The sequence below is a fragment of the Suncus etruscus genome, chromosome 6, assembly GCF_024139225.1.
Source record: "Suncus etruscus isolate mSunEtr1 chromosome 6, mSunEtr1.pri.cur, whole genome shotgun sequence".
In the NCBI taxonomy this organism is placed as follows: Eukaryota; Metazoa; Chordata; class Mammalia; order Eulipotyphla; family Soricidae; genus Suncus; species Suncus etruscus.
In genome coordinates this window covers 124,397,322-124,416,394 of record NC_064853.1, presented here as the reverse complement: position 1 = coordinate 124,416,394, position 19,073 = coordinate 124,397,322, and the positions used below count along the sequence as shown (strand labels likewise).

The 19,073-nt window shown below is 35.6% G+C and overlaps 1 non-coding gene across 1 annotated transcript; it reads left to right on the top strand.

The window, feature by feature from the left end:
- The first annotated feature begins 8,067 nt into the window (after positions 1–8,067).
- On the top strand, positions 8,068–8,174 carry LOC126012838 (U6 spliceosomal RNA). Its single transcript, XR_007497193.1, has one exon. It is a non-coding gene; the product is annotated as a U6 spliceosomal RNA (small nuclear RNA).
- The last annotated feature ends 10,899 nt before the right edge of the window (positions 8,175–19,073 follow it).

Here is a 19,073-nt window from a genome sequence, read left to right as displayed (position 1 = left end):
GGGAGCTATACGTTTTTGGCATCAGTAATTACCATTCTGTTTGTAGCACACTGTGTTTTTCTGAGCGCTAGGTAAAGACTTGTGTTTGACACACCTGCATTGAGTTTCTTATTTGTGGATTAGCAGACATATAACATACTTAGAAGTAATGTTCAGGGAAAAATTAAAATAGTAAGATTTTAAAAACTATATTAATGAAATTTGTCTCAAAGAAAACCAAACAAGATAAGTATTTGGCTATTTGTTTTGAGGGAGGAAATGAAGATGATAAAGTTTTGCTAAGTATTCATTTAAATAAAATCTATTATTGTTCTTCTGTAAGTAATATTAATTTCTGTATATTATTAACCCCCCAAATGTAAGTTGAAAAGCCATTTGTCCTGCAACAAATAGAAACGTAAAGATGGGAAATAAAGCTTGTGACACATAACCAGATACATGGTGGTGATTTAAAATAACTGCTACTCAAACTGACATGCCATCAATTAGAATAACTGGTTCCCTAGAATCATGTACATGAAGAAATAATCCTTTCATTAGAGATGTCAAAATTAGTCCAGAAAATACCAGTGAGCATTATTAATGTTGCATTCAACTTGGGCTCTAGGCAAAAAAATGTCAATTTGGTGAAGTTATTCTTTGCCATTTCTCAAACTCTTCCAGAAGGATTTTCTTTACACTTTTATTCAATCATTTATTCATTCTATTTTTTATTGAGAACATCATAGAAAGAGGATTTATGTTTAGTCTTAGACACAGTACTAAAAAGATTGTCAAGATCCTTGTGTATAGGAAGCATATAGTTTTGAAACTTGGGGGAAGTCCCACTATTAAAAGAAAATAACACAAAACTTAAAGTTTTATAAAATATAATTAAAAATTTGTATAACAGTAAATTCTGACTGAACATAATCCAATAGAAGAGTGTGTAAGAGAATTTCTGTTAGAGAAGTCTATTGGTCAAAAATGACCCCCTAAAGAGGCGAGACATTTGAGCCAACCAGGGGCTACTGAGGGAGTGTTATTATAAACAGAACTCGGATAAAGTTGAGATTCTAGCAAAGGTGCAAAGCCTAACACTTTGGATTAACACATGCAGTGCTGGAGACACCAGGCTATGTTCAGACTTTACTCCTGGCTCTGTGCTTCACAATTACTCTTGGTAGGTTTGGGGTACCCAAGTGGTGTCATGAATCAAATCTGGGTTAGTTGCATTTAAGGCAAATGTGTTTATTTCTCCAGCCCTCAACCCTTTGCTTTGAGACTCACCAACTCTACTGTAGTTCTCAAGATACCTTCTTTGCCTAAAATCTCTTATGATTTCTCCTAGTAAACTTTAATTTTCAATTCTCTACACTCCAGTACATCTGGGATAACTTTCTAACTAATCTGTAACCCAATGTTAATTTGAGTATTTATACTAAATTTAACTTCAAATGATATCTTCTCTTTATAACAGACTGTATTATATAAACTTCAAGAGGTATGTACTTTGGAATGATAGCTATTTACCAAATTGTGGGAGAAGGGACTAACATAAAATTTCTATTTCTCTTTTATTGCTCTAACATATGATTCCATTTCTCTAACATAAAAGAATATCCTTGATTGTGTGAAATCTTAGTTTAGTAGTGAGAATTATCACGGTTGGTTTTATTATCACTATTATTTCATAAGTTTCTGTGTGGAAAGATTTTTATAGATCTCATTCTAACTATTAGTCTAATCAATTCCTAATTTATAGGTGAAGAAAGTGAGGTTCCAAGTATTATTGACCTATTGGATATTGTTTTTTTTAAAATCTTTATTTAAGCAAGTTGATTCTGACTTTTAATTCTTGAACTACATTCATGATTGTAGTTGTATCCTATTGGATAATGTGAGTCAAAAATTAGAAGATCTAAAAATATAACGTGCCCCGCTTTTATTCTTTTTTTTTTAACTTTCAAAAAGAACCACATAACTTGAACCATCTTTTTCTGCCCCACAAATTGAGGGGGAAATAATGGAGGGAACCAAGACCAAACAGTCATATGAACATTGAGTAGAAATAAAAAATGATCAGATTTAAAACACCAAACCCAAAGCCAACTACAACAGAATGGATACCCAATCTACAACAAGCTAGACACAGAAGAGACCACTTATATTAGCAGCCCAGGGGGCAAAGGAGGGGAGATATGGGATGCATGCTGGGAAAAGGGGTAGAGGGAGGACAACATTGGTGGTAGGTTGCCCCTGATTCAATGTCACTATGTACCTAAAATACTACTGTGAATGATTTGTAATCCTATTTAGTCAAAATAAAAATTATTAATAAAAAAACATAGTCCTTTGCTGTTTATTCAATAAATGCAAGGTTGATAGTAAAAAAAAAAAAAAAAAAAAAAAAACAAGAACAATGGCCACAAGGCCTGGAAGTGGGTAGTCAAAACACAATACAATCCTCACTTTATTTTGAAACCCACTACAAAATAAGTCCTTCCACACTGACTGTCTGATGCATTTGCTCTTCTGTGAATTGATCAGAGGATTCCTTCTCCTTTCCTCTTTTGCTTATAAGTTAGAATATTTTATCTGATTCCCTTTTTTGTTTCAAAAATTGATTTATTTCCTGGGAATTCAGCCAGATTTAGTGACTAATAACAGGTGATGATGTCTTACACATACATAATGTTCATACACATGCATGTTCATGCACATACAAAAACAAATACACATTATAAATGGGAAATGGCAAGTGGAATGGAGAAGCATTCATTTTGCCTTCATTCAGTATCAAAAACCACATGTTTTGGGGTTATGCTCAGTATTTTTCCAGTGACAATGAAAATACCTCTGTGGTGTCCATGAATGTGATAAGAGTTATCTTCAAGGAATACAATTTCATTCATGGATTTTAGCGAGATTTACACATCTTGGTCAGAAGCTGAATGAGTACCATAGTTTTTAAAATAGAAACAAACATGTGTGGCTCTGATTCATCCTTTTTAGAAATGATTCTGAACTCTTGTACAGGTGTTCTCCTAAAGAGACAGTGATTTAAAAAAATCATTGTAAGGTATTCATTCTATAGAATGACTATATGAGGAGAAAATGTACCCTGATCAACTCTTTTTTTCTGGAACTAAAGGAAACTATCTAGCTTTTCCAAAAATCACAAAGGTCAATATCTAAAAATTCTGGAAGTTCTAAACACACAATAGCAATGCGAATATATGTGTAACTTTGTTGACCTAATGTGGCAATATAATTTGGCCACAAGACTCCACAAAATGGCCACAGAGCTATGGGTCTAGGAATATCCCTTTGGATAACATTACTTTAGGATTTGAAGTTATGTTTGATAGGGAATAAAGTACCTTTTTTTTCCAGAACAGATTCAACTTAGTTGTCCTAACATCTAGCGATTTGTAGGGTGATTAATAACAGTAAAGGGGAAACATCTTGGGGCTAAGGGACACTATTGACTTAGGGTGGTGCTACTTCTGTGTCTGTGAACAATGGGATCATGGCAGGGGGTGAACTCTGTTTGATAGGTTCAATCCTAATACTGCCACTTAAGAACTTAGATACTTTTCATGCTTCACCTAAGTTATAAATAGTAAGCGCTTGAATAAATTGTGTAGATGATAAAACAGTGCTTAGAAGCTCTTTTACACTCCTACCCCCCTGCTACCCTAAGCTTCTTCATTTTGTGCACAATCCTCCACACTCTCTCTTGGAGACCTCTTATTGTCAGGGCATGCATTTGTAAGAAGGCCAAGTGGGTATTAACTATCTCATACAAGACCTCATTAGCATGATTCGCAAACCAAGACCAGAATTTTATGGATCTGAAATGCAGAATTATCTTGCAGTGATACCCATATTCTTCTTTAGATATAATATTCAGTTAAGTGGCACTTTAAAAAAGCTATTAGCACAAAAATCACTTGTATTAAAACTCATCTTAACATTAAAAATCAGTTTTCTAGAGAAATCTCTGAATATCCTGTGTGCTGTTAGTAAGCCTATAAAGGATGTTCCTTTAAATACTCAAATTAGTATAATAAAACCTTCCAAGGAAAAAAGGTAGTATAAAATAATAATTTAAATTTTGTACTCCATGGCCCAAGCAGACAGTATTTGTATTTGTTCCATTTCCAAGTCCTTGATTGAATAACAAGCAAGTACTTGGAGTGAAGTATACACCACACCACACACCACACACACACACACACACACACACATACACACACACACTCACACACACACATGTTTCTCAACCATATATAATCCACAGTCCTACAGAAAAACTCACACTACAGGCTTATAATGTTTCACCATATATACACTTTAGTTGATAATGACTTAAGTGGAGTTTCTGTGCTATATGTTAGTTTTATTATTTATTTGGAAGGCAGACATGAAACAGTTCTTAAAAATTTAGGATGACTATATATTATTAATTTGTGCTTTCTTGGCTTCAGTCCAGTGCTATCCCATATCATGCAAGAGAAAAAGGAGGAGCTGGAGCAATACACAGTGGTAGGGCATTTGCCTTGCAAGTGGTAGACTTGGGACTAACCCACGTTAGATCCCTAGCATCCCATATGGTCCCTTGACCCTGCCAGGAGTGATTTCTGAGTGCAGAGCAAGGGGAGTAAACCCTGAGTGCTGCTGGGTGTGGCCCAAAACCTAAACCCAAACAAAACAAACAAACAAACAAAAAATAAAACAGGATAAAAATAAAAGTATATGTAGTAGGCCTAGAATAATATCATCTTCACTTTCTTCTCCACTAGTCTATCTGTCACCATCAATAAACCTGCCTTTCTGCTGTCCCAAGCATGTGCCATTTTTTCTCCTGCCTCAAATATTCTCCCTATGGACTTTAAGGAGATTGGTCACACAGTTCCTTTATGTCTCTATCAAATTTTGTGTCTGAATTTCATCATCTCTACTTCTACTTTCTAATTTCTTCATGGCACCTAACAGCAATAATGTCTATTGATAATTCCTAGAGATTTTGTCTGGTAATTCTTAAATCATTAAAAGTCTAAATTTGATAGTGGTTTATAATATTTCAAAATGATCTCTGAAATAAAGTATTTACTCCATGGAAGGTTGGTTTCCCAGAATCTGCAAGACATCATACCTATTCACTGCTTGTTAGTTTATTTATTGTTACCCACCTGGGTATGTATAAAATTGCCCAATATCAGGGCCTTGCATTTTTACCATGTCTCTACTCTAGTGGACAATACCTGAGATATTGTATAAAATGAATAATGAATATATGTTGATTAAATTAGGATTGTTAATCTTTGATTCTTTTTGAAATACAAAAATGGTGCTATTGTCCATTCACTAATTTGCTCATTGAGTAAATATTGTGGAGAATCCCACTGCCTGGGGACTTCCAAGAAATTTTAACAGAGAAAAAGGAAGTTATTATTATTAGCATGGAACTTTTGTGTTGGTAGGGAAAAGAATAAGAAAAACTATAAAGATAAACTGTATAAAGATATCTGTAAGTGATTCTGCCAACATGAAATAATGACATCCTAGAGAGAGGCAGAGAAGTCTGTCTGCAAATTATACTACATGATAGACTGTCTTTCAGGATGAAAGGCATTGACCCTAATTATGGAATTTTATTTTTATTGTTTTAAGTTTTTATTGGTGTTGGGGCCACAACCAGTGATGCTCAGGTGTTACATTTTACTCTTCACTAAGAAATTATTCATAAGACATTACACTAAGAAATTTCCTAAGAAATTATACTAAGCAATTGGGGGACCATATGTGATGTCGGGTTTACCACTGTGCTATCACCCAGCCCTTTTTAATTTTTTATTTAGTTTTGTTTTAGGACTATACCTAGTGGCACTCAGAGCCTACTTCTGGTTCTGCACTCAGAGGTCATTTCGGGAGGCCTCGGGGTATCATATGGCATGCAGGGATTGAACTAGGTCATCTGTATGAAAGGTAAGCTCCTTACCCACTTTTGTAGCTCTCTGGCTCAATAACACTTTAGAAATGTTTTGTTTTATATAATCATGAAATTAAAAAATTATTCATGATTTATCTTCAGGAATATGTTTTAACACTGATTTCTTCACCAGTGACCATTTTCCCCTTCTAATACCTCCCACTCCCTTTTACCTTTCACCAGTCTGCTTGCCTAATACCAGAGTAACATAGATTTCTGTTTTCTTGAGATGAACAGGTTATATTCTCACTGCTGATTTTCAGAGTACAGAAGTGGTTGTAATTTTTTTCACTTTTATCCAATTTTGTATGTATAGTTGTTCTTTCAAGAGAGGATTTTCCAATATCCTCACTTGACCAGAATTGAAATTGCCTCTTTGAAAAAATAATCTTGTCTACTTTTAAATCCCAAACTTACATAATATTTTATTAACACTAAACATCCTTATTTATTTATGAGATTCAGTAGGTTGTTATCTTTGATTGGTGTCTTCAAATAATTAGTTTAGAATTCATTTATTATTTCTATGGCATCTTCAGATTTCTATCTCTCAATTTCTGTAATGCTTAACTCCATCTTTTTTAGGTTTGTGGTTTTTGTTGTTTATTAACATTTAGTAATATAAGATAATTCCTTTTTGCTTTACTTAAGTTTTTGTTCTATTTTGGAAGGGGCACACTCAACTGCACTCAGGGTCACTCCTGGCTCTACAATTCAAAATCATTCCTGGTAGGCTTGGGAGATTACATGGAATTCCAGGGATCAAACCCAGGTCAGCTTTGTGGCACACTGTGCTATCACTCTAGCCCCAGATTTACTTAATTTCTAAAACGTTTCTATAAGGTCATTTATTGATGAAAGTTTTTCTCTCAATAAAGCATATACAGTAAAAAATTACTATAAAGATTGTATATTTGGATATGCATATGGTAGAAAAGTAGGTTCAGATATTGATAACAGGTGTGTGGATATGTTTACTTCTGCACTTGTGCTCAGCCACACATGTATGTGGAGAGTGTAAGGGGGAGCAGTGATCTTTTAAGTAGAGAAAACAGAAAGACTTTCTGAAAGGCAGTGCTTGAACTGAAGTATGAATGACAATTAAGTCAGTCCTGCTCAAATCTAAAGAAAGAACATTCCTAACAGACCTTCCTTGCAGAGAATAGAGCAAAGTACAGGGGTCTAGCAATAGGAATGAGGTCAGTGAGCTTAGAGAACAGAACAGGCACTGCTCATCTTGAAATAGATTGGGTTAGGGAAAGAATGATAGTGAATGAGGTCAGAAAGGCAGGCTGGGCCACCTTATTCAGAGACATCCAGGCCATAGGAAACCTTGGAAAGTGGCCTGAGCTGATTTAAAGACTTCAGAGGTCATCTTGGCAATGGTAGATGTTAGCAGAGCAATTAGTGTCTCTTGGAGTGATGCAGCACACACACAACAGAAACATAAAATATAGAAGAGAATTAAATGGAGCCCAATATATCTTATAATTTTAGTATTTTTAAGATTTTTAAAATTAATTTTTAATTGAGATATTATGGTTTACAGTCCTGTTGAGGTCTAATTATTTCATAGGTGAATTTAACCAAAGGCATGAATCTTTGGCTTTTACAGGACTATTTTAAGGTGACATGAAGAGATGGACTATTTGGCAACTATATTATGAACCTTGGTACTTAGACAAGGGAAGTGAGAGAGAAGAAAATCATAGCCTATTAAAATTAAAATTATATATGCAAAATTCCTTAGTTAAAACATTAGCATGACATAAATGTATAAGAAATACTTTGTGAAAATAAATAATTTACTTCAAGAACTCATGGATGGGCTGGCATTAGAAATATTATTAATGTAATTAAATATGTCAAGTGATTAAAGGAGAAGGGATCAAGTGTTTTTCTCAAAGGATACAAAACTAAATAGTTTGGTAAAATTAAATACCCATTCCTGATTAACAAAATAAAATAAAATTGAGAAAATCAAAGACATTCTGAATATCAGGAGGTTATCTACCAAAAACTTATAAAAACTTACAGCAAGCACAGTAATTATTAAAGTTTAAATATTTCCTTTAAAATCAGAAAATATTGTGCTCGCTTCGGCAGCACATATACTAAAATTGGAACGATACAGAGAAGATTAGCATGGCCCCTGCGCAAGGATGACACGCAAATTCGTGAAGCGTTCCATATTTTTAAAGAGAAAAAAAAAGAAAAAAAAATCAGAAAATATCATTGATATATTTGTTCTCCCTTCATTTACCTTTTATAGTGATCCCAATACAGCCAAAATATTTGTTATGTCTATAGATAATGGGAATGAAGCTACAGAACATTTGCTATACACAAGAACATTTAAAATATTTAACTCTCTAAAAAATGATATTCAATATGTTAATAAAATATTATATTTAGCAACAAACTATTATATTCATTTCAAAGACCTCAACTAGATGTAACCAACAAATGACTTAAAGGCTATGATAAAAACCGAAGGCCCAATGTGTAAGACAAAGATTGGTAAACAAGGCCCGGAGAGATAGCACAGCAGCATTTGCCTTGCAAGCAGCCAATCCAGGACCAAAGGTGGTTGGTTCGAATCCCGGTGTCCCATATGGTCCCCCGTGCCTGCCAGGAGCTATTTCTGAGCAGATAGCCAGGAGTAACCCCTGAGCATCGCCGGGTGTGGCCCAAAAACCAAAAAAAAAAAAAAAAAGATTGGTAAACAAATCCTTAAATGTTTTTTAAACTTCTGTATCTGTAAAATAAAATGAGGACAAAGTGAAAAGGGACTTAGGTGAGAGAGTTGTTGTCACCCATTTCATCCTCCTAGGTTTCTGGTGCCTATTGATATGATTTCTAACCATGTTTCAAATTAGCTCTCCACAGAGCCCAATCTTTGGTCTACTACCCATTCTGGTTTTATGGAGCTTTGTAGCAACACTGCCTTTAATGATGATACCACCGTCTATCCCTAGTCATTCATCTCATTTAATAAATCCTCAGCATTCTAGGAACTTAGGGTGCCAAAGGCCTTTTTAACCTGGCCTAGGGCCGGGGTGCGGGACATGGGTCACCCTAGCACCCCTCTACCTCTTTCCTCCGGAGCTCCAGGACTTCCCCTGAGCCACATGCCTGGGCAAGCGAGCAAGATGGGTTCCTGGGAGGAGCTAATGAGTAACCATAGGCTTTCCCCACTCCCAAGCCGGCTCCAGAGGGAGGCTAAGGTACGGGCTTTGAACTTCTGGCCTTCCGTCTGGGGAAGGATTCGGGAAGGATCTCCTTCCTTCCAGGGAGCCAGGAGTCTCTGCCAGCATGGGTTTCGGCTGTACTCAGGCAGTCACTGGTAATTTCGTATCAGTCTACATGTTCCAAATCACGCGGGGGTGCACAATATATATTAATAGCACTCCATATCCTTAAGATATCTTTTTATGTATAGAATGTCCATTTTGTATTCTGCTCTTTATCACACCCCTACAAAACTCATTTTTACTCTTTAACTCTCTCACCCCAAACTATCCTTACTCCACATTTACCCTTTTTAACTTCAGCACTGCACCATCCAAAATCACAGACCAGCGTGGTGCACTGGATTTGACACCCACCCAACTATTTCAAAAGCATAAAACAGCAAATATGCCCTTTGAATTTTTTATATCTATTTTCTTTGACAGCTATATCTCTTACTTTTCTCTTATATAGTGACGATTTCCCCTACTTTTTATCTTTTCTTCTCTTTGTGAACTGATTAATAAGGAATTTGGTGAAAGATTTCCTCAGTTTATCGCTTATGTATGAACCAAGACATGGGAATTGTAGGACTTGTTCTTGTGGCCCCTATATGTACCAATAATGCCACATGGCATTATTCCTTGTTTGCATAAGCACATTAAAATTGTGAAATTCTATACATACAAATAAGTTCTTATCTAATAGAGATGGGAACACACAAAACTTGTAGTGCAATTTGACCTTACACCCTGAACATTAATATAATGACCTGGCACAGGCCTCAGAAGAATGGGCACTCTCCATTCACCCCTGAACTAGGGAAGCCACCTAGGAAACATCCAACATTGTCTATAACATCACCTGGAAGCAATCCTCTACTAGGGAAGACTCTACCACTGCTCTGACATCGACCTACTCAAAAGAGACTTCCCTTAACACTGAGAAGACTTAACAACAATAATGTCCTGCTTACTGGACAGGGCTCTCTGAATTGCCCTTTAATTGTGAGGTGAAACTAGAGGACGCTTGATACCAGCCTGACTTCAATGTAGGATATGCTGATTCCAGGAACTTTTGCCAACAACAGAGACTGTTTGAAACATAAAACTGTATTGGCACTACAGACAAGGACTTGGATTAGACAAACTATTCTGTAGGAACCTAGAGCTGGTCTTATGCCAGGAAACTTCAGGGGTAGGGTCTCCTTGTATTTATGCCAAGGCTTTTCCTTTCCATGTCACCCATATTTTGGTGGGCCTATGCAAACAATAATTGCTACTCTAACACTGTTTTTACTTTGCTCCTTTGACTCTAAACCTTAAACAAAAAAAAACCTACTTAAACTTTTGAGGTTCACATAAACTAATATGCATATACATGGAAATGTAAAAAATACCATGCCTTCAATGTTTCAGGAGTTACACAAATATCATGGCTTTAAATTGCTTTGTGTAGGGGCAGGTAAAAAAAATTGCTTTGTGTACCACTAAGAAATGTTATAATGCATATCTGGAGACTTGAGGGACAAAGTAATTGTACATGGGTTCTGTTTTATTTCTTCTTAATGTTCCTTGACTTTGTGTTCAAAATTAAGGTGTCAGCAAGGGGATTTCTTTTGAGAACTCTGTTTATTGGTGATTGTCTTTCCACGGTAACTTTACCTTGTCCTCTTTCTTTGCATCATTGTTCTCATAATTAAAATAAATAAATAAATAATTTAAAATAAAAAAAAGCTAACTTAGAGTAATTCTGACTTCTCTTTTTACATGCTTCACATTCAGTCCACCTCTGTTTGAAGAATATGTTGCAACACCAATGAAGCTTCTGCCATGTACCACATTTCTGTGCCAGCTTAAACCATCATCTCTTGCCAGAATCACTTCAATAGCTCTCCCTACCACTCCCCACATCCCTAGTATTCTTATGCAGTATCTGTGTGATAATCTAAAAGCTTAGAGCAGATCACAGCTTACAGTCCTGCAGTGACTGATGCTCCTGTCTTTGCTCCAGCCTGTTACTCCAAGGCTTGCTCCAGTTGAGCCCCACCTGAAACTTCCTTTTGTTCTCAAGCTTGGCAGCCATGTGCCCACCTTGTGGTCTTCATCCTGTTTCTTTTACTTGCCAGACTGTAATGCAAATATCCTTGACAGTTTCCAATCTGGTAAGATCTTCAGTCCATAAGAATCATTATTATTATTATTATTTTTTGTTTGTTTGTTTTTTGGGTCACACCTGGCAGAGCTCAGGGATTACTCCTGGCTCTATGCTCAGAAATCGTTCCTGGCAGACTCGGGACCATATGGAATGCCGGGATTTGAACCACCGACCTGCATGCAAGGCAAATTCTTTACCTCCATGCTATCTCTCCGGCCCCCATAAGAATCCTTTATATCATAATTTTTCAAACCAAATATCACACATTTCCCTTTCTTCTACTTTATTATTTTAGTTTGCATTTCATGTACCACCTTGAAAGACACTTTCAAATTATTAACAAAGAAGAAACTTAAAGTGTTAATGTGTATACTTTTGCAAGCTAAAATGTTCTCCATGCCACAGTCACCACCAAATGCCTGTATAATATATTCATTACTGTCCATAGAATCCCCCCCCACACACACACACACATACATGAACATCCCTCCCTCTGACATAGCTTGGGTTGTATACAGCTTTTGTTGTTTGTTTTTATGGGACATACTCAACAGTGCTTAGGACTTAATCCTGATGGTGTGCTCTGGGATAGCTCGTGGTGGAGTGGGGATTTGTGGGGTGCTAAGGAATAAATCTGAGTCAGTCATGTGCAAAGCAAGCAACCTGCCTGCTATACTACCACTCTGGCCTCTACAACTTTTTCTTTATATGTTATTTGTCTTCTGGCATTTTTTTTAAATTTTTGACTCACATCCGGTGACTCTCAGTGGTTACTCCTGGCTCTGTGCTCAGATTCCTGGCAGTCTCGGGGGGGGGGGGGGGACACATGGGATGAATTTGAACCACCGCCTGTCCAGGGTTGGGTGTGTGCAAGGTAAACACCCTATAGCTGTGCTATCTTTTCGACCCCTTTGGCTTTGTTTAAACTGAATGTACCACTTATCTGTTAGATCACCTGGTGTTTCTCTTTCACCTTCTGCATAAATCTTTTGGTTCTGGAGGTTACCTCTGGTGGTGCTTAGGGAGATACATACCTGGCTCAGTACTCAGTGGTTTGCCTTATTGACTTTTGGAGAACCATGTAGTGCCAGGAGTGGAACCCCAGGCCCACTCCATGTTGCTGTGCCTTATTTTAAAATCTTTTGAGAATGTTTTATAGAAGCTAAACTCATTTTCAGTCCCACCAGCCCTGAGTGAGGCTTCCTTCTGCTCCATGGTTCCATCAACACTTGTTGGTGTAGGCTTTTTATACAGACATTCTTACTGAATGCCTTTCATTGTAAATTTTGATTGGCATCCCTTGTTAATTAGTAATGATGAGAATCTTTTTCATTAATGAACTGTGGTGTTTTATTTTTTAACTTCTTTTCACTCTTCACCTGAGAGAGAAGCTCTATAAGACCAGGTGTTTCTGTGTGTTGCATTGATGTTTGGGTAGTACCAAAGAGACTGTAAGGAGCAGTGAGCATGCTGTTAGTATATATCGAATGAATGGATGAATGAAAATTAATAGTGAAAAGGAAAAATAGAAAGTGGAAATATAGTAGTTCACTGAGCAAAACTCTCCACCAATAAACACAGGGAAAAATGGCTCAACCTAGTAATAATCATTCAAATGAAAAACTCAACCAAGGTAGCAATTCATTCTCTTCTGACTGGTAAAACAAAGAGTCTGATAACACAAATTGTTAGCAAGGGTTTATAGAAAGGAGCAATGATACAATGTCTGGTCTGAATGTAAATGAGAGAAAAGTTTGAAGTTCAGTTGAGTAATACTGAATAAAATTATATAGATGACTTCACCCAGCATCTTCCAGTTCCTGATAGATTCCTTGAATAAACTGTCCTGCAGGTACAAGGAATTGTTGGCATAAGTGTATGTAACAGGAAAAAAGAGAAGATAACAAACATTTTTCAATAGAACAAGAGAAGTAATTACATGGATTTTTCCTCATGTAATTTTTTAAAATGCTGTAGTTGCTGAAACTAATAAACCAGACTACATATTTTAACATAATTCATTTTGATATAATTCAGGACAGAGGTGTGGCATTAGGAGTTAATTGATTTCCTGGAAGATGTGAGATCTTGAGTTGAATCCTTGGAATAGCATATATTACTTCTCACCTCTATCAGGGCTAGTCCCACACCTTTCAAAGTACTGCTGGGTGTGTATCCCAAAGCAACATAGAGATATTTTAAATTATATTATATAATTATTTATATATGAATAAATATATTAATAGCAATACTTGGGTCTTCTTTCTGCTTCTGCATTTAGGAATTATTTCTGGTGGTGCTTAGGGACCAAATGGATCAATCATGTGCAAAACAAGCACCCTTCCTGTTGTGCTGGAGGAATCTTCGATGCTATTTTTTATCATATAATTTTAATTATTTGACCCTATAAACATCCAACTAATGTTTTGGCAAGTATGAGTAAAAGATGAAAAGTAAGTAAGTAAGTAAGAAGGAAAATTGCTCATAACTTAAGAAAGCAACAAGGAAAATATCAAATTCTGTTAGGAAAGGGGAGATAGAAGCATATTTGTAAGCAGCAGAAAAAGAGGGGCTTTGAAGAAAGGGGAAATTGACAATATAAGAAAAAAGGTAAAAGAAGAAAATCATGATGACATGTGTAGGATGTCAAAACAGAGTCACACAGGTAGTTAGTTTTGACACACTAGAGTCATATTTCTTTAAGGAAATACTTAGTTAAAGGTACAGAGTAATACTGAGCTATAGAAAAAAGAGAAAGGGAGCTTAAGCAAACAATGTTTCTGGTAAAATTGAAGATATTGAAATATCAAGGCCATTCACTTCCAGGTAGATAATCAAAACTTTTAGTAATTTGAGAAAACCAGAGAATTTAACCTTTGTAAGAATGTAGTAAGAAACTAGTTATCAACTGCTTTTAGTAAATTTTGTTTAAAAATGAATGACTTTCATTTTCTAGTTGATATAACTTTTTAAGCAGTATTCAATTCAGTTGTCCAATGAATTAAAATGGAGTTGGGATTGGGGGGGACTAACTCAAAAATGAAAATAAATATAATGATAGAGTTACAATAGCAGTGGTCCTCAAACATTGGCCCGCGGGCCACATATTGTATTTGTATCTGTTTTGTTTCTTCATTGCAAAATAAGATATATGCAGTGTGCATAAGAATTTGTTCATAAGTTTTGTTTTTACTATAGTCAGACCCTCCAATGGTCTGAGGGACAGTGAACTGGCCCCCAGTTTAAAAAGTTTGAGGACCCCTGAATAATAGAAAATGGAGTAGAGACAATCACTAAATTGTGGAAGAGCTATGTAAAATCTAAGCATTAGGTGATGTTTTAAAAGTAAATGTTCGAACAGCTGGAATGATTGAAGTAATGAAGTAAAACCAAGACTAGGTTAGCTGTTGAATTATTTAAAATGCATTACTTTTGTTAGCTTAGAAAAATAAAAAGTAAAGAGTTTTTTTTTTCAGTTCTTATATTTTACACAATGAAATGCATTTATTGTTGCAGTTGTTTGCTCTAGCAACACCCAGCAGTGTTCAGGGCTTACTCTTGGCTCTGCACCCAGAGTTCACTCCTGATGAAACTATATGTATGCTCTTGCCCATAATCTATGTAATGTTATTTGAGATTTATCTACATTTATGACTGGTAGACCTAATCCAGGTATTTTTATTTTCTACAACATATAGATAAATTTGATAAACTTTTCTAATATCTAACTAATGAAAATTTAGGCCTCTTCTCTTTTTCCTTTTGTTCGTCCCTAATAATAAAAAAAAAAAACCTACATTTTAAATTTTTTTTTAAATTTTTGTTTTTCGGCCACTCATGGTGGTGTTCAGGAGTTACTTTTGGCTCTGTGCTCAGAAATTGCTCCTGGCAGGGTCAGAGGACCATTTGGGAAGTCGGAGATTAAACTCGTGTCAGCAGGGTGCAAGGCAAGGCACACCCTACTGCTGTACTATCACTCAGGCCCACATTTTCAAATGTTTTATTATGTACACATAAGGAAATATTTTTAGGCATTTGTGGTTGGAGAAAACTTTCTAGGTCACACTCACATGCATTTTGAACTAAATATAAAAGAAGCAGTTTGATATATACAGTAAATATCATTTTTCAAACTTTTATAAGTGCTAAAGATTTGTATACTAGAATACCAACTAAAATGTCAAACTTGTTCAGAAAGTAAATGACAACTAATTGCTTTAAAGAGGAGAGGTTTCAAGTTTTCTTCATGCACTTAAATAATTCTTATATGAAATGATAGGGTATTGGTGAGATAGTATACCAGTTAAGGTGCTTGTCTTGCATGTGCCTGGTCCAAATCTTATCCCTGGAATTCAGGCTTTCCTGAACATCACCAAGTGTGAAGCCTCAAAACCCAAACCTGAAGAAAAAATAGCTTCATAAAAATGTTAAACCGTTTCCAAAATGAGAAGTTGTAGAAAATATAATAAGCAGAGTCAATTAAAGTTGAAATAAATGTATCCATATTATACTACAGGAGAATTTGTGAGCAGTTTAGTATTTTTTCCATTATACATTCATTTATGTAAGTTAATGCTTACATTTTAAGTTGTGTTTCAAGCTTTGTTTCTATTTATTTTATAATGTGCCATGAAAAAGGTTGCTAAACTATAGGTTTTCAACATGGAAATATCTTGGCAGCTATTGGTTCCATATTGAAAATATAAACAGAAACAAACAAAAATACTGAATAAACTGAAAGCTATCTTCTTTTCTTGATTTCCCCAGTGAAACTGAGGTTTCAGAGCAAGCTATCACTGTCAAATCTGAAGAAAAAAGAAACTGGAAGTTTCTAAGACAACATCTGCTGATTGGAGCTGAAGCTGCCAGCACTATAACTTGGTAGGACTCTGAAATAATCATTGTGAAAAATTTGCTATTAGCTGAGTTTAAATTACCCACAAAATGAAAAATTATAGTTTGGGGGTGAGAAATGGGTGAGCACTTTCTCAGGATGGCATCTCACAATAAAATGCCAGGATCTCACAATAAAATGTGATTCCCACTATACAGGAGTGGGGCAGCTAGCCATTATGAAACACATTGAAGAAAATTTATAATCATTAAGAATATGCCCAGTATATTCTCCATCAGAGGATCTGGAAAGGATGGGAGGTAGGATAGGGGTTACTTTATAAGAACCTTATTCAACGTGAAAAAATAGTACTTCAAATCAAAAGCCCTGAAAATGTGGGATAAAGATCTACAAATGCACTGTGAATGTCACAGTGTAGGGACACTTCTCCATTAAAAAATGGAAATTAAATATGGTTGTAGAATGCTTCCCTGTCTCTCATCACCATATAAACAAGGTCCCAGGATAATCTCAGTGTTTAAGCTAAAATTGCTAAAAGACAGACTCTAATAAAGGAGGCGTTCTGTCAGAAGTAGAGAAAGCATCCGAGTCATGAACAGGGCTATAGAGAACTTTGAAGCCTCTGGAACCTGTCACCATAGGAAACATGAGGCACAAATTAACATAAAACTTCACAGGAGGGGTCTAATTATGTTCACGCCTTAAAAGCATGCTAAGAGAAGGAAAATGCAGCCTGAAGAGGCAGAGAAATTTTGTGAGTCAGTTTCACATATGACAAAGTCTTGGGGTTACAGAAAAAAAATAAGTGTATATTATATATGAATAGGTAGTTAAGTATACAGTTGCTATGTAGTATATATTAGCACTACACACACTTAGACAAAAATGGGTACTATGTAGTTGCAATGAAAGATGAAATATTGCTATTGCAATAAAATCATAAACCTATAACTCTTAAATTAAGTGATATTGCCAAGCAGAGAAAGATAAATACATAATAATTTTAAATAGCTAATAGATAAAAGAATAAAACATTGAGTGGTCAAACAAAAACATATACCTGGAATATAAAAGTAAAATAAAGATTAGAAAGCTATTGAAGGTTGGGTAAATTTCACAAAAGGCATCAACTTGTTGGTGATGGGAACTAGACTTTTAGTAGCAAGTATAATATGCTATACAGAGCGATATGTTTTGTAAAATAGTACATGTGAAACCGATATAATGTTGTAAACTAATATTACTTCAACAAAAATAAAAGTTGGGAAAGTTAAGCAAAATAGAATTTCAAGAACTCTGGGAATATTTTCAAAGATGAACATAAAAGTAATTGGAATAGGACTGGAGTGATAGCAAAGCAGGTAAGATACTTTTCTTGCCTGTAGCCAACCCTGGTTTGATCACTGGCATCCCATATGGTTCCCCAGGCCCACCAGGAATGATTCCTGAGCAGAGTCAGGAAATAACAGCTGAGTATACTGCCAGGTGTGGCTAAAATACCAAAAAATAATAAAATAAACAAAGTAATTGGAATGCCAAAAGAAGGAAAGAGGAATAATATTTGGAAAAATGTATTCAAGAATTTACAAAATTTATTAAAATACTGAACCATTGAAAAACTGAGATACTCATACTAAAAGACAACAAAGCATAGATACAAGAATTGCAGAGATTTCTGCCTCATTGTCCAGTTTGATAAATATGGTTTCCATGTGATACTGCACTTGGTGTCGCCATAAGGATTCCTCAGTGGATTTATTGACTGAAACTCAGTGGGGTCATGGCTTCAAAAATACTAAATAAAATTGCCACAAAATACAAATTAAAAGGGACTCTTGAGATTGGAGAATGGTAGTATTTACTTTTACTTGACAGTAGAAGGAAGGGATAGAGAGAAGAAGATAAAACAAGAGGAACAGAGGAAAGGAATGAGGAGAGGGTGGTGGGCAGCAAAAGAAATCAAACACCAAGATTATCTCGACTTACTTCATTTACTTCATAGGTTCTGTTATTATTTAGTCAAAGTACGACCAATAAATCAGGTGGTGACTGTCATTGACAAAGTAGTTTATTCAGCTTAAGTTGTGGGTTGAGGCTGTGTTTGTGGGTCGCATCTGGATAGGGTGGTATTGCACAAACACAATCAGAAATAGTAGCCCAAAGGCAAAGGATGAAGGAAAATGGCAGTAAAGTACTTTATTATGGGTTTTTAGGCAAGCAATGGCTTAGCCAGGCATGCAAGCTTGGTTAGGCTGGGCTACCTTGAATAATGACTCTGGTTTATAAGGTCTGGTTGTCTGGAACAGGTTGTGCTGTGATAATACTAATGACCATTGTGGGGGAATGGCCAGAAGATTAAGAAAGGAATGGGTTTGGACTGATTCTACTGGTTGGTACCTCGTGATAGGGAATGGACCAATCTATACTTAGAATCTTCAAACTAGGTGATAGCAGCAGTTACACAATTGAAATCTATCAGGAACCCCACTCCCACCAAAGAAATTTATGGTGCTATCTAATTTATTAAGGGATGATTAAATAGTATGTTTTGACCACTGGTTTTTAAGTGATTGAATGCAATTCAAACAAAAATACATATTTAAGAGTGTATTTTGTCATACTACATATTAAAAGAGGTGAAAGTCAGAGCTTATCAGTGAAAGCATCTTTATTTGAGCAGAAGGAAGGTATGAATAATTTGAAATAATGATAGTGAAACTGCATCTTATTAATTACATAAATGTTTAGTACTATTCACAAATTTAAGCCATTCTATGCAGTTTTATTTACCAGTAGAATTTTACTTGAAACTCATTAAATCCTTAACTACTGTTATGAATATTAAAGCAAGTT